Genomic DNA, 16,630 nt, shown 5'->3' with positions numbered 1-16,630 from the left:
GTTAAACAAATTGCACAACATTATATTCACTCGATCAATTCAACAATGGACTCAAAAATGATGAGTCCATGTTTTATACCTCGATCAACCTGATTAAAGTATTAACATTTTGGCTGTCGAATTAACAAAGCTTTTGGTGTCGCAGAAATATTGAAAATTAAGATTAACTTTGAGGCAATTCCCATTTTTCATATGAATTCACTAAAAGCAATAATCTCGGTGTATAAGCATTGATGGAATTGATATCGGCTTAACATGAGGAGGGGCAGCGGATATTTCATTAGGGGTGGCTGATTTTCAGGGTCCAGTTCCACAGTTCGGAGTTAAGATTTGACCCCGAGTTAATTCATTGAAAATGAACTAACTTAAATTCAGAGTTAACTTTAATTCACAACTGTCAAACTGGGTCCTGGGTGATGAATACTAAAATTAAAGGGGTGGACGCCCCTAAAAAACCTCTCATGGATAATACAGGCATAAAGCCTTAAAGTGCTTACAAGCCGTTCTGAAATAAGTGAAAAACCCGTGGGTTTTGCTACGATATAATTCAACAGATCAACTTTCAGCGAACGGTTCCATTGCGACAGTTTGCGCTGATCAGTAATTCCCGATTGAGTCGCGCCCGGGAGCGTCGATATTCACCCATTATCAGCGGCACTCTCGCCCGCACCCCCCCCCCGTCCCCTGCTGCCGTCTCAGAAACATCCGTACATAATTTATAACGCAACATCACAAATTCGAAAGTTAATGAGCTCCGCAGCATTTCATTTCAACTCCAAGTTTCATACATTTTTTTCCCCGTTCGCGAAGTCGATAGAGAGGTAATTACCCCAGATAATGTAAATACAATACGCACCACAGTCCTCCGATCCAGCTACATCTGAGTACGATAAGCAATTAAACTCAATGAATCGTAATTATGAATTCTAACTAACGAAACTCGCAACGAATACCGTCACTATTTAATCAATATCGACGAGCTGTTGAAATTATGACAACAGCAACGCTTTGAATTAAATTATTCATGAAACAAAAACCGAAATATTGATTCTAAACTAATATGAATAGTTCTACTGGTAGAATTTAGAAAAACCAAACAAAAAAACAATCAATTCAGCTACGAAATGTTGATTCTAAACTAATATGAATAGTTTTACCGGTAGAATTTAGAAAAACCAAACAAAAAAACAATCAATTCACCTACGAAATATTGATTCTAAACTAATATGAATAGTTCTACCGGTAGAATTTAGAAAAATTTAAAAAAAACAATCAATTCCCAAAACGGTTTGTAGCCTAGGTATGAAATAATGATATACCCTACCCTGATAGTATGTGTATTCAATTTTGATTTTCCTCTTGTGTTCTCTGCTTCTTCCTTATTCTTTATGATAATGATAATAATAAATATCAATAATATTAATATTAATATCAATAATCAATATTGATATATAATAACATTATTATCATTATCATTATTATCGCTATTAATAATAAAACAATAACCTTTCTGTTTCTGATGTTCTGTTTTGATTGATACTTAGTGAATAGATTTGTTCAACATGCCCACATTGATTCCTAGGGTTATTACCGAGAGATGGCGGCCTACTTTTTTGGTATCTTACATCAAATTGTTGTCAATTAAACGGACTATCAATATAAACAAAAAAACGATGTACATTCTGAAAGTATTTTAACTCATCAGTGACTATCTCCAACAGTGAAACTGGTCTGATATAAATTGCCTTATTTCATTGCTGTAATGTACGGTAGCTATTATCAAATTTCCCGGCGTAGGAACTGGAGGTGTTTAAGACGCCTCGTGTGGGTAGAATTCAATTTCATCGCAGCTCGCCGAACCATTACGTTAATAGATCAAAAATAGCGCCGCAACATTCGAGCTCCCCATTCAGTAAAAACGATGCGAAAATTGAAAATGCCAGATACCATCAAACTACACCACGAGATCAAAAACGAATTCAGAAAAATAGAATCAAATCGAAAAGTTTTCTACAGAATGAATGAAGGCTTTTAGAGGCATTTCCATAATGGATTGGATTACTTCAAAGATTTCTTGCTTTGTAAAATTTTGGAATAGATATTGATTTTTTTTCGAATTTCTGGAATCGTGAAAATGTACCCATCAGGTGCTGCCATCTACAATGACTACAGAACACTACCGTACACATAACAACATTCTATTGTATCTAATTGTGTTTAGTAAACACCAAATACTGACGGCACAAAAAGCAGTGCTTGTTTAAATAAGATATTAACGTTGTTTGTAAATGTGTAAAATAACACGTCAAATGAGTGAACCTTAAAGTTGAACATAAGCGCATAAAAAATCTATTATCTGTCATAGTAAAAACTCAAGTGTTTTTACTGTATGTATCTGTGTGTATGCTTCATATATATATATATATATACACCAAACATCTGTCACGTTTAATAGTGAAATCATATTGAAATCGAATCTGGGAAAAGGTTAATGCACCATCTACGACATTTCTATCGCATAGAACTGTTAATTCTTAAAACCTCTGAAAATTCATTATCAAGACATTTACAGCACCAGACATTGCTGTTTCTTCAATAACGCACTACGCATATATAGACATATAGTACGTACTGTCGTAATAGGATTGAAATGCGAGAACCTGCGATGCATGCATGACGCCATTCTAGATCGATGAAACTACCCACTGACTATAGTCGAGGCTATACATCGGCTTTGTTTTATCTATTACACGAAAATTATGAGCAAATTGATTTCAAATGATCTATACTTAATATAGGCCTCCGTGGCAGTTTTCATGTAGTATGTTACCTTTCTGGTCAAATATTGAAAATATTATCATGAAAAATTTTTTGTTGAATATGAGCACAGTAAGTAAGTGTCGAGTCCATCATACGTGTTACATGTGGTGTAACACGTTGTAACACGCATTGCGCAATAGAAAAAAACATCTATACTTAAAAAAATATCTCAAACACGTAGAACATAGAATCCTTTTCAGAGGCGGATTTAGGGGTTGGTCTCGGGAATCCGGACCTCTGCCTAATTCCCATTGCGGTTGCCCTCTTTGTCAAGACAAAGATCAAAACATAAATATCTAATACCGAGGGAGGGACCCCGTGGCCTGATATGCTTTATTCGAAAAAGTGCGTTATCTTTTCTTCTGGACCACCGCCTTCCAATTTTCCCAGATCCGTCCCTGCATCATACACGCGACATGTGGTAGCGTATCGGACAATAGAAAAAACAAAGATATCATGATTTCCCATGAAAATTTCAATTTTTTTCAACCACGCTTCCAGGAGGCTATCGCCAGCATACGGCTATCAATTATTCAAAGGCTTCATACAACGTGTCACGAAGCTGCCAATACAAACAACGCCGGCGAAATTGAAAGCACCTCGTTTTCTGACAAAATCAACATCGAGATAGCAAAATCTATGTCGATACTTAGAACCCTTAAAAAACTTATAATACTAAGATAATGTCTATCCACTATTTACAGATTGTTGATACAAATTACAGATTACGGCGGATAATAGGAGAACGCGCTGTTTTATCCCGAGGCTGAGTTATCACTATTAACTAGGTACAAACAACACCGCAATCAGCAGGTAGAGCATTTAAAAAGACGCCCGATACAGCAACGGCAAATCAGAACCGAAAAAGACATCGCGATTCGCCGTTTCACCGCGAGCAGGATATCAACAGTAAACTGATCACTGCAAATATTGAGATACAGTAATAAATTCATAATGAAACAGAAGACCCGGCATTTTCTTCAGCTGCGTGTTCGCGATATACGGCTCTTATTCTCCGAGAATTCATGGTTTTATTAATAACACGTTTTGGTCGGCATTGAAAATCCAAGCACGAGATAATCATCATCATCGATGCGACTGTGTGATAACCCGAGATGAGATACAGACTCGGTGAATGATTGATCTAACGTTTCAAATGATTAAAATTCATCGAATGATCGAAATGGTATCGTTTTCATCAAAACGTTCGCAAAAGTTTCTCGGTTCGTCGACGATGAGGTGCCTTCGAATTAGAACCGTTCGAAACATAGCCCCCTAATCCCTCTAAGACATCATCGAATCGCAGAGTAATCCGATTCATTAACAATTAACGACGTGAGAAGTAAAATGGTAATCAAACTACATGTTCCCAAGGTGATTACGTGTAAAGTGGTATATATGGAAGCAGGCTATAAGGCTATGCATGCATCTGAGTAAACAATAACATGACCAACTGACATGTAACCAGTCAATAAGGCCAAAACTTGGACATCAATATCTGGCCACTGCAAAGATTCATGATAATTTTTCGTTGTGGGAAGCTACATTTTGATCTGCTATGAAACTTTATTTCATTGAATAAATATGAACATCAGGGTACAAACGAGTTGTTGCTCTTTTAGATATTAGTCATTCAACACCTGAAGATGGAAACTAAATACTTTAAAAGCTGCAGATGTATCTGCAGAACAACGAGCTAGAGCTAGTTCGCGGTTCGGCGGCGCGATGATACTTTTTATTGTTCGATGATAAACAAATAGTTGATAAGGCGAAGAAAAAACAATTGTTTTGACGTGACTCCGTTCTAACTAGAGATACAAGCTCCAGGGTATAGTATACAAACGAGTACATAACAGTATCTATATCAACAACTGAGTAAGATTGAGATAGCCACCCATAACTACCGGCAAACCAGCTTGAAAAAATATTCACCCGATTTTAAATACAGATTATGTACTTGTGAACCGATAGAAAGAGCATTTCTTGATCAAAATACGGAAATTGTTGGTCATATTCCATATCCGCCTCAAACAATAAACTGTTCTAACTAGTGGTGACCACTGAAAGCTTTTGTTTTGATTTTTCACATATACCCGAGGGACATATACCATTGTATAATTCAATCAATATCAAACCGTACAGCCTTATATCAGGTATGACAGGTAAATAAAATAACTGTGGCTAATTCCTGGTATAGTCTGTAGGTAGTCTGCACAATGAAACGGCAAAGAATTTACAAGACATTCCATAATTCTACCTAGAAGCAAAACCCGCGGGGGGGGGGGGGGATTCGTAGAATAACTAAAAACCACTTTCAGATTCCTAGTGAAAAAAGTCTTCAAATCGTTAGGACACGTTATGTTATGTCTTCAACCTTTACTTTTGATTAGACTGATTTATATAAAAGGGATATCTTTGATGTTTATATCTCGACATTCTATTCATGACAGGGAAAGGCCTCCAATTCAAAATGATCAATCTATGTCATAATGTATGATTTGAATAGCGAACTCTTGTGCAACCTGCACGGAAAACTTGCTTTACTGATTACAAAATAATCATTAGAAATTGGATCATGAAATGAAATATCTGAACTATTTCAATACAAAGCCCTACTTTCATTGTAACTGAACTCAGTACACACACACACAACACCTACACAGTGCAGGTCCTGTGAGAGTGGTCTTTGTTGGAAAATAAAAGCGCTGCGCCCTGCTTTTTAAAAGCGGGGTACTCACAAAACGAAATGACTCACACTCGAATATGTCCCACTAAGGGAATACTCTAACTCTCGATCAGAACATATATATAATGTTATGCAAAACTTCATATGCAGGTCAAAATTTCCAAATCTCACTGTACAAAATAGCCAACACTCTCACCCTACTATTTTCTCATATATATGTGAAATATGGAAATGCTTTTCGAGACAGTCAGACTTTATGCGAGTGGAAAATCTATATTGGAAATTTCTCTCGGATATGACGTCATCAATATGTTTTTTGAACATATATCGGAATTCAATTAAAACGACACGATTTTAACGATAAATTCACGACGGTTAGTGACGATAGTGTCGTCACGTTTTCCCTGAAATATTCCCTGAAATATTCATCGAAAAGATAGATTTTCAATTGTTTATCAAAATGAACAGATAGACCCGGTGTCATAGCATTCATTGTACTATGACCATATATGGAATCAATGAGGTTACTACCAATTACTTATTTGTCTTAAATTCATGATAATGATTTTGAATTTTCTCGTCTTTTGAACGCCTTTTATTCTTTCTTATCAACTTGCACAAGATTTTTGACCACAAATCATAAAGCACCGTGCGAATCCTCGCGAAATAGATGAACACGTCTGCCACGGTTACCGCAGTAAACCTGAGCGTGTTTTCAAAAGGAAACCGGCGAGAGGGAGGGAGAGATTTCTTCGTGAGCGCAAATCGAAGAAAAAATATCAGAACATTTGTATCAACAAAAGGATGTAACACGTGTGCGTTTATACAGACGGTTTGATAAAAGATTAAGAGCCTCCTTGAACTAGATCCAGCACGAACCCTAAACATGTGCCGCAGGATTATGAGCGATAGATATTTGAGGAAAACTTATAAATGAGAATCTATCTGGGAATACTCTTCAAACCTCTCCCAGGAGACGATACCTGATCCAGGGGGCCCTTATAGTCGAGATAACATTATTACACGGTTATTTTGTTCTAGAATCATTGTAGTTCAGAAAATGATAAATTCTTTCAAATTCTCTAGGGGAGGGTCTGAAGCCCATTAAAATACGTATGCAACAAGGCCTCGGGAGTTTTGGGCCCAGGGATCCGTCCCCGAGATCTATGAATTTACTAGCTATTTGTATATAAACAAGTATTAACTTCCGCCGGTTTTGTAACAGCGAGAGGAATCCACACGGAACTCGTAAACATAAATTAGCCGTAAATCGCAGGTGAAACACAGCCAGAGAATACTCCACTCCGTTAAACCATCGTCTTAAACGAGCGCAACGATAAAGCACGAATTTACCGTCATAAGATCGACATAATTCCCGATGCAAAATGACAGTGATTGCGGCAAAGTGAAATATATGGAGACAACAACTGGCTTTAACAGCCCCGAGTTTGTTCCATCAACGAGAACCACACAAATTTTTATCTAAAATTGCGAGAGAGAGATGGCGCGTGCACTTCACGGCACTGCGCCATTATATCTGTAGGCAGATAAAAAACAAAATCCCGGACTTGAACAAAAAAAAGCAAATTCAACCCGGCAGACCGCAAACATACCATACAGATTCCTACGAGTATAAACAGAACAGCAGTTATAATAATACCACTGATTAGATACAACCATATTTCATTAACTTTTTACTGCATATTATTCAACGTAAATTGCCTATTAACCGTCATAAAAGCATCTAGATTGACAACTAAGTGGTCGCTACTGACAAAGCATCAGCCCGACTAAAACACAGACCTTATATATATATATATACACACAAAGAGAGGAATTTAGAATGGGAAAAAATGTTTCGATGATTTATCAGCAAATTTTTGTTTGCATACTTCTGTATTGTAAGGATATGATCTAATCACCTATGCCCTGTGTGTGGTGTGGTACATAGTACATTATATAATCATCTTACGGAAAAAATGTTGCTGTTGCATTGAATGTTGAGTAGGGTTGCTATGATACATTTCAAGCTATGCTACCCGAGGCCTTACGCAAACCATGAAACGAGAACAATTTACAGTCGTTAAACTATATTCCGTAGTCTATGTAATGATTTGTCTTGCAAAAAATTGTCATCGTTCATATAAATACGATAAAAGGAAAATCATAGGCCTGGTTCCAGTTCCACAGTTCTGAGTTAAGATTTGACTCTAGAATTAACTCATCGAAAATGAACTAACTTTAACTCAGAGTTAACTCTAAAGCGTAGCGCACATCGACACTGCGATTGGAGACAACTAGTTGCAAGGCAGTTTCCGGCGCATGAGAGGAACTGGCTGGATACAATCAGTTGCTTGAATGTGTCGATGTGAGCGAGCTTACGATTGGTAAGCGTCGATCTATCTCCAGTTCCAGCCAGTTGCCCATGTTCTACTTTTAAGCAACTGGTTGTACTCAATCGGTCATATCCGCCGATGTGCGCGCTCTGGATTTCGACGATCGACACGCGTCATGCAGTTGCTGCAACTGACCGGTTGTAACTAGAATTCGATGTGCGCGGGGTAATCGTTCGGTAGCAACTAGTTGTCTCCAATCGCAGTGTCGATGTGCGCTAGGCTTAACCCACAACTGTTGAACTGGGTCCTGGATATCAAAGTTAAACGCGATGAAATTGGTTAAAATGCTTATCATTATAAAAACATGTGTAAGATTTGGGCAAAATCTATGTACTGTTTGTAGAAGTTGACGCGTGAAATTCAGATCAAAATTCACGGCTTTCGTTCAAACGCAATTAAATTACTTAATCTAAAAACACTCGGCGTTCAATACGCATTTCAATTCGAATTGATCTTCGATAAAACGAGATGACATTCACAACAAACGCGGAACCTTCATAAGAGTTTGAAACATGACGCGCGCGAGAGATAAATCTCGACGATTCGATCGGATTTGTTTTATCGCGTGAACTTTGACTCGTCTCGTCGATGAAATTCAAAACAGACGGAATCTAATATCTCAGACAGACTGCAAGTATGCATTTCATATCAGACATATGTCAATAAGTTTATCAGTAAAACCTGCTTACACAGTTTAGATTTCTTATTTGTTTCGATAAAATGCTGCTCTTTGACTTTGCTCCGTTTTGCGTTTGGCCCCGAGAGTCGTTCAGAACAAAGAAAGGTTGTGCTGATTTACCAGAGGGAGACCGAGAGAAATGTATATTTGAAGGAAGCAGGGAAAGCATTATAGTAAATCACTACCTAAATGTAAGGCCTATCGATGGTCAATATTTCATTGAGTTGTTTTAATCTGAAACTCGTGGTCGTAAATAACCATCCGAACATTTATTGTCAGCGGTAAAACTGATAATCCTTAATTGACCATTCACGAAGATATAAACCTGCAGCAATCTATCTCTATTTTCAGACTTACCATTCTCGAATTCAACGCCGAGAATTATTTCATCACAAGCTACAAGAAACCTGTCCTTGCAGTCAGTCGTACACTCCTCATCCGTCAGTGGCAAGACTTTTTGAAACCGGTTTCTCAATCACGAAAAAGTTAAAATCATAGGGTTTAATTGCTTGTCTAGTTACTAAACATTTTCAGTTAAAAAAAAACTTTAAAAGCTTTAAACTATTTTCATGAAACGACACCAATACTGAAATATCTTCCCAGGCCCTATTTTGATATGGTAAAACATATTTCCACCAAACCAATTCTCCATATACTAGAATTCTAAAAGCGGGCTGCATTCATTGGCTGCTGAAGTAGCAAGGCTTTCAATCCCCCAAAAAATACAGTAATTTATGCTTAATTTTAGGGTAGTCTTCTATTTCTGGTAGGGGCAACAGATATTTTGTAAGGGTTTCGAAGGGTTGTGGACGTAAAATGAAATGGGTAACTGCCTATAAAACCTGATTGCGGAGACCACTGCAAGCTTACCGCGCGAAAAATCCTCAAATTTCTTTCGCCGCATTTTTTGTCGCCGTCGGATTCATCCGTTATGAGCCGCAGGTCCGGTTTTATCGAGATTACATTGTTAGGAAGATGATGAAATTTTTCCAATTTCATCGGTGGACGAAGCGTTGATGGTCAGAGACGACGCGGCCGTATATTCATGAGACACGGACGGACAGACGTAATAACACTGATCTCGTATACGCATCTCTCTTTTTACCTCGCTGTACCTCATAGACTCATCTCTACCACGGCGACTAAATTAACAACTCCCCGAATCACTCAACCGCAGTCTCACGAGTACCATACCGAACTTACGGTCATCGCCGATACAATTTAGGAGGTGGAAATCATGCGCATTCGTCGTCATGAAATATTTATTCCGGCAAAAATAAGCGCCAATCGACAAAGTTTCATTGATCAGCAGTAGTTGTGATTTGTAGCCCATTTGAATATTACAAGCGAGTAGAATGAGGTTTTTTACTACTACTTGTCTCAGGTACTCCTAATGTTACTCCTCGCGAGGCTCCGAAGACGTATTTCGTATCAAATGCATGAAGCGTTGCGATTGTCAACTTCCGAGCGCGAGAATTCCATCAGCCAATTAGAAAAAGCATCAGCAGCAGCATCAGCAGCAGCATCGGCAGCGATATTACACCGGGACTGATTACATTTCCCAGCTCAACCGGAGAAATTATACAAATTATGCGGCAATCACCTGAAACTGATCCTAAAAACCGTTCATCGATGCGAATCGTAGATCATTTCATTACGGACGAGCCGCGCATTTTAAACCGGCGCCGCAATTACGAAATTGGCTCTCGTTCCGGCGATAAACGTCCGTTTTAAGTATTATTCGAGAAAAAAAAAGCGATGGCAAAATAGCCGGAGAGCGCGGGCGTGCGTCCATCGATGAATACATAAATCGCCGAGTCAATTGCAGTTGATTGGTCGTCAAACGGTAAATTTACCAGTATTGACCTCAGCAGTGACGACGACGACGTCTCACAGCAACAGACGGACGAGATCTGCGAGATAGAGAGAAAACTCGGCGTCTCATTGCAATCAATGACGGATTAACTTCGCTATCTATATTCTCAACAGGAGTAATTGTCACCTCTCTTACTGACCGGTGGTCATCAAATCCCCGCATGAATAACCCCCTCGGACGCTGTCATCATTGTCACATCACGGGCTGAATTCAAAACTCGTCAAGTCCTTGTCGCGTTCAATCCATCGTCTCGGTCCTCAGTGTTCAATCCACTGTCTCTATCTCAGTCCTCGTCGCGTTCAATCCATCGTCTCAATCTCAGTCCTCGTCGCGTTCAATCCATTGTCTCAATCTCAGTCCTCGTCGCGTTCAATCCATCGTCTCAATCTCAGTCCTCGTCGCGTTCAATCCATCTTCTCAATCTCAGTCCTCGTCGCGTTCAATCCATCTTCTCAAGCTCAGTCCTCGTCGCGTTCAATCCATCGTCTCGATCTCAGTCCTCGTCGCGTTCAATCCATTGTCTCAATCTCAGTCCTCGTCGCGTTCAATCCATCGTCTCAATCTCAGTCCTCGTCGCGTTCAATCCATCGTCTCGATCTCAGTCCTCGTCGCATTCAATCCATCGTCTCGATCTCAGTCCTCGTCGCGTTCAATCCATCGTCTCAATCTCAGTCCTCGTCGCGTTCAATCCATCATCTCAATCTCATTCCTCACCGTGTTCAATCCATCGTCTCAATCTGAGTCCTTGTACCGTTCAATCCATTGTCTCAATCTCAGTCCTCACAGTATTCGATCCCTCGTCTCCTCATTCCTCACCGTGTTTAATCCATCGTCTCCTCGGTCAATAGCAGACGTGATTAGAAATCACCGGTTTTCAATAAGCGACGACAGAGAAAAATACGATTTTCAATTTTGAATCCATTAAAATACGACGATAAAGATTTCTTCATAATTCGATAAATCGTTTTTTGATTACGAAAACAAATTACCAGACAACTTATAGAGACCGAAGGCTTCTTCCTTAGTGCGGGGAATCGTAGCGAGAAGAAATGCGCTCAAGGTTCAACCACAGATCACGAAAACATCACTGATGAGGGATTTAATCTGATGGATGAGCAATAAGTGATAACAGTTATTACATAGCAGCCCGGTCTGTGGGTCAGAAATAAACATGTCACTCAGTGACGTGTATATATTGATTAGACCCCAAACTGAATAACAGGTGAAAAACAGATCCTTGTTTTAAAACAGAAATAGAATCCACTATGTGTAATTACACATGTGTTATCCCGTGAAAAAAAATAGACTCCCATTATCCGAGTATTCCAAGGCTAAAACTGAGAGACCATTCGACTGTAAGATTTTTCAATAAAAAAATCACAACGTTTAGCGATTTTTCTTTCATTACTTCCACATTCTGCAGGGTCAATTCGAGGGCTACTACAGCCTTCATAGAAAAAAAAATCATCATCATTCTCGAGATTATCATTATAGTTTGTCTGGGCGATGAACAATGAGAACAAAGGGCTGTCTGGACATTAACCTCGATATCACCGGTCAAAAAACCTATAGGTCGACAGTAGACAATTCATTCCGTTTCGAGCTTTTCTCGGCTTTTTCGAGCCTGGTCAACGTTACATTGTCGCGTAATCACGCGCTACAATAAAGGCTTTAAAAGTTCTATTTTTTGTCTGAAAAGACTCTGATTTATAAGGGCACACATTGTGTGTAGACAGCTGTGGAAAGTAAATCACGGCTCAAGTTTCGATAATCTGATCAACTTCTAGAGAGAGGTGAAACGAATGCGGCCTGATAAAACCTAATTAAGATAATATTCTCTACGAACTACTCTTACAAGAAGTCAAGAGATCAAGACCTAGAGAGAACTTGTGAAGAGGTGTAAAACACTTGTAAACTACTCGCTACTTACAGTTCGGAATTAACTATAGTACAAGATTGTGTTTTCAACACCTTTTTAATTAACTGCCAACCTTCGACTGATTTCTGAACAGAATAAAGACGTGCAGCGGCAAATTATCGGCACCTGCCTTCGATGTTCTTTTTTTGGAAGACGTGATCGAAAGTTTAAAAGGGCGGGTAGTAACACAATATACCAGAAAAATAGATAGTATCTGTAAGTGGGAAGAAAATCACAGAAAGGTGCGCCTTTCTTTTTGAAGTACACTTAGCGACTAAAAGACACTTTCGTTCATGGGTGTGACTTTATCTCGACGCGAAGATTGAACCTCGGGCAGAAATCAATTCAGAAACGCGAAATTTTCCCAACCCGAAAACGACAAGCGAAATTCGTCTAAGACTTCGCTGTTGACCGCCGCCGACCTCCGAAATAAAAATTACAACCATTTCGCATTTCGACGTCGATGAAGCGCGAGACACGGACAGCGAAATGTTCCGTCTCCCGCCTCGACGAGGGTCGTCGTTTAAAGCGAACTTCACTCGAGTCTCGTTCGATCGAATCGGAATTAGTCGAGTGGAAAAACTTGTCCGCGAAAAACAAAAACGAGCCCCGCAGTCGCTGAATGTATTTGACGAGAGTAATGATAATTTCTGAGCTAACAAAAGGACTTCAAAGACGCGTTATTCGCGAAAAGCTTTCGGGGGACTACGTCGGATCAGCGTTTCGTAAATCGGCAAATTGCCGACGTTGATTTATCGTTACCGAGAATAGAAAATGAAAATTTTCCGCCGAAAGGGACTCGGAAACTTTCGTTCGTCGGAAGCAGTATCAGACTGTTTTGTACGTGGGAACAAACGCATGTGCGTTTACATGACGGGAATTATAAACCAATCAATTTGACAAGATCACAACCGACAAATCTGATTAACAACGCTCCGACTGTGGTCACCAGACTAGAAAACTTTTCCTGTCTTTACAACGTTATTTATCCGCCAAGATTCTAGGTAGTAAGCAGGACGAAATAAATACCGCTGCTGTTTCTAAATACTACTTAATTCACCGGGAATCCTTCATCGATGCTATTGATGTCGCCTTCAGGCCATAACTAGCAAGAAATGTAATTTCTCGAATGGAAATCTTTAGAGGGCGAATACAAAATTTAATTTGAAAAAGCGACTTTTATTCGTACATTATATATTGCGTAAATTATAAATGAGAAATGTTTTGAAACAGTTTTTCAGAAAAAAATTTTTTACAAAAAAAAAAATTTCAAAATACTTACCATCTGTAACAGTTCCACTGGCGAAGTTAATTACGCCCAGCGCCAAAAACCATAGAATAATCCACATTACGCTTGATCTTCGCGTAGAGTCACATAATCCGAATAAATGGCACCACAAAATTCTACTGGCGGTAAACATGATTTTGAAATGTTTTCAAATTCAAAATTTAATCAAATCATTCCAACCCTGAAAATGATTATAAACGTTTATTGCGATATAAACTAGAGGAGAGTGTGAGAAAACACGTCTGAATCGTAACTATGACTGATGACCAATAATAGCCGACAGACAGATGGAGTGCGTAGACCACACCATGCAACCAGTCAGTCAACAATGAGCAGCAGCACCGATCACTCGCTGCACCGATCCACTCAACAAGTTGTCGCAAGCTACACCCAGCCAATATCGGATGGGATGTCCGCAGTCCCAACCCTTAAATCGATCATTTACTGTTTAAATGAATATAAATTTCGCAATAGGTACAGGTAGTAACTCTTGACAAACAATAGGTCTAAAACAAAGAGACTATACTTAATTAATTATAAAATGAAGTACACTAAAGATGCTTTTTTTGTACTCTTAATTCCTGGTGGGGTAAACCTTAATTTTCTTGACAGGGGATTGAATAAGAAAATAATGACTACTGCAATGCCAACCTACAAACTACGTTATTTAAGAGTGATTAGCCTGACTAATTAATAATACTTTTGTCAAAAATAGGGAAATTGCAGTCAAAATGACACGGACATGTGATATCAAGACAAACAAACAAAATCAGCGTTACCTGATGACGTTGTGTGGTTTAAAAGTTGTTCCAGTATCGATTCCGCACTATTGTTTAGTATTACATAGTTAAAACAGTGCATGCGGCCATGTTTGACATTGTTGACATATCAACACTGTGTCTATGTGTCAGCGAGTTAGAAATCGTAATCCTTTTTCTATCCTATAAAGCGCCGTGTTCTCGTGTATTCCTCCTGTCCTGTTCCTCGCTAAATAAAACTCCCAACTTTCACCAGCGTCAAACCCGACTGTTTATAATTCAATCGTTCCGAATCGTTGTTTTAGTAATAATTTGACGCGCGGGGAATCGAAACCGGAAAGAATGCGCTTCTTGACACTAGCGACGTGCACCTTGTTTGGTCATGTGACTATCTAGCTCAACTGCGATTGGTCAGTTTGTAATAACTGTCACGCCCCTGTCGCAAGTGTATGCCGTACTGAAACGTTTAACATCGGTTCATAGTCAGACAGAGATGTAAGGGTTTGTTAAGATCCGGCATAGAACGCCTATAAATGTATCATTCGTGGGATTCGAACCCGTCAGCGTCTTACTGCGGCATGTGAGAGATATGGAATAGTTTTTTCACTTCCATTCTATTTCAAAAGAAATTATTCACCAATGCTGTTTTGTTCATGGCACCTTTTCTTTTTTCACATGGATTTTTGCAATCAGTTTTCATAGTACTCCCAGGTTAGCGAAAGCGGTAGCGTAGTGATTATTCACATGCCAGAGGAGGAATTCAATTCAATAAGTAGATTATGTTCGCATAACGATGGCGAAGCACCGAATTAGGCCTGGAAATTTATTTCAGACCTGTGTAAAAATAAAAAAATTCAGATTTATTCAGTGACATTATTGAAGAATTAGATAAATACACATTATAAAATTATATTTATTGAATATAACACACTCTGTTCTAAATATCTCACCACTCGCTTCGATCGGACTTGATCACATTTCTTGAAATTCAATCCCGAATCAAACAGTGGCATCGGGACCAGTTTCTGGAACCAGTTCTTTAATTCACCATCCTTCTCGATTTCCTATTTCAGCCATCAGCTCCCAGAAATGCGGCATTGGAGAAAAAAAATGATATTAAGTTATATCAAAAATACATCCTCTTTATATATGTATTTTTGGTTAAATTCGCATTATATTTTAGGGTAAAACACACCGACATCTCCAGCCTTACATCTCGTCCTTGTCCTGACAGTGTGGTTTTTAGACGTAAAGCTTGATTTCATTGACTGGATCAATTGGACCCCACCTCCCCTCACCTTCCACCTATTTGGAAATTCCACCATGATTTGCATCAATTAAGAACCGGCTTCGTTCTGAACGAAAAACTGCATTTTCTATCACGAACACAGAAGCCACGGCGCAACGAATACATGATTTGATAAATTCACAACTAATGAATGAAATGGTAGTGTTTACAGTTTTGATTGATCAGTCGGGTATCACTAAATCACGAGTTTTTCTTTTTAATTGAAGCTACGAAAAATACCGACTGCAATGTACGAGGATTCCCTGCATGCACGCAATTTCTTGTATTTTTTCACGTCAAATTTATTTTGTGTATTGGATGAATTATTTTGAAAACGTAAACCATCAAAACCAAACCAATAACAATCTGATACTTTCTCAAGTGTATCTGGACCGATTCACGGTTCTCGATTTGACTCTCGAGGACCTCTGTGGAACTGAATCATACGTATTTTCATCGGAGTTCAAAGAAATTCATATGATCAAAATTCATACTTTGCATCGCGGTAAAATTGAATTTCCATCAAAATGTATGAAATTTCGAGTCAGACGGTGATTTGAATTAATCACATGATTCAAAATGTGACCTTTAAGTTCATTCCAAATCAATACATGAAAAATATACCATACAGAAAGAGCACCCCACCAAATATTCGCTGCTTTGATGTTAAACTCACTCCGCAAATCTGACAACTTTACTGACACTGATTGAGCTAAATGGACATTGTTACTATACAGGGGCTACACAGTGTATTGAAGTGCAGCACAAATGAATCATATCCTAGCATAACGAACTTAAGAATTTTAGAAATCAGAATCGAAAGATTCTTCCAAATGGAAAGAGGAGGAGTTTTCTAATGAATTCAAGCACGGTATCAGATTAGATTATTATAAGATATTATTATATATATAATGATATATT

The sequence above is a fragment of the Tubulanus polymorphus genome, chromosome 4, assembly GCF_964204645.1.
Source record: "Tubulanus polymorphus chromosome 4, tnTubPoly1.2, whole genome shotgun sequence".
Taxonomy (NCBI): domain Eukaryota; kingdom Metazoa; phylum Nemertea; class Palaeonemertea; order Tubulaniformes; family Tubulanidae; genus Tubulanus; species Tubulanus polymorphus.
This window is presented reverse-complemented; position numbering follows the sequence as displayed.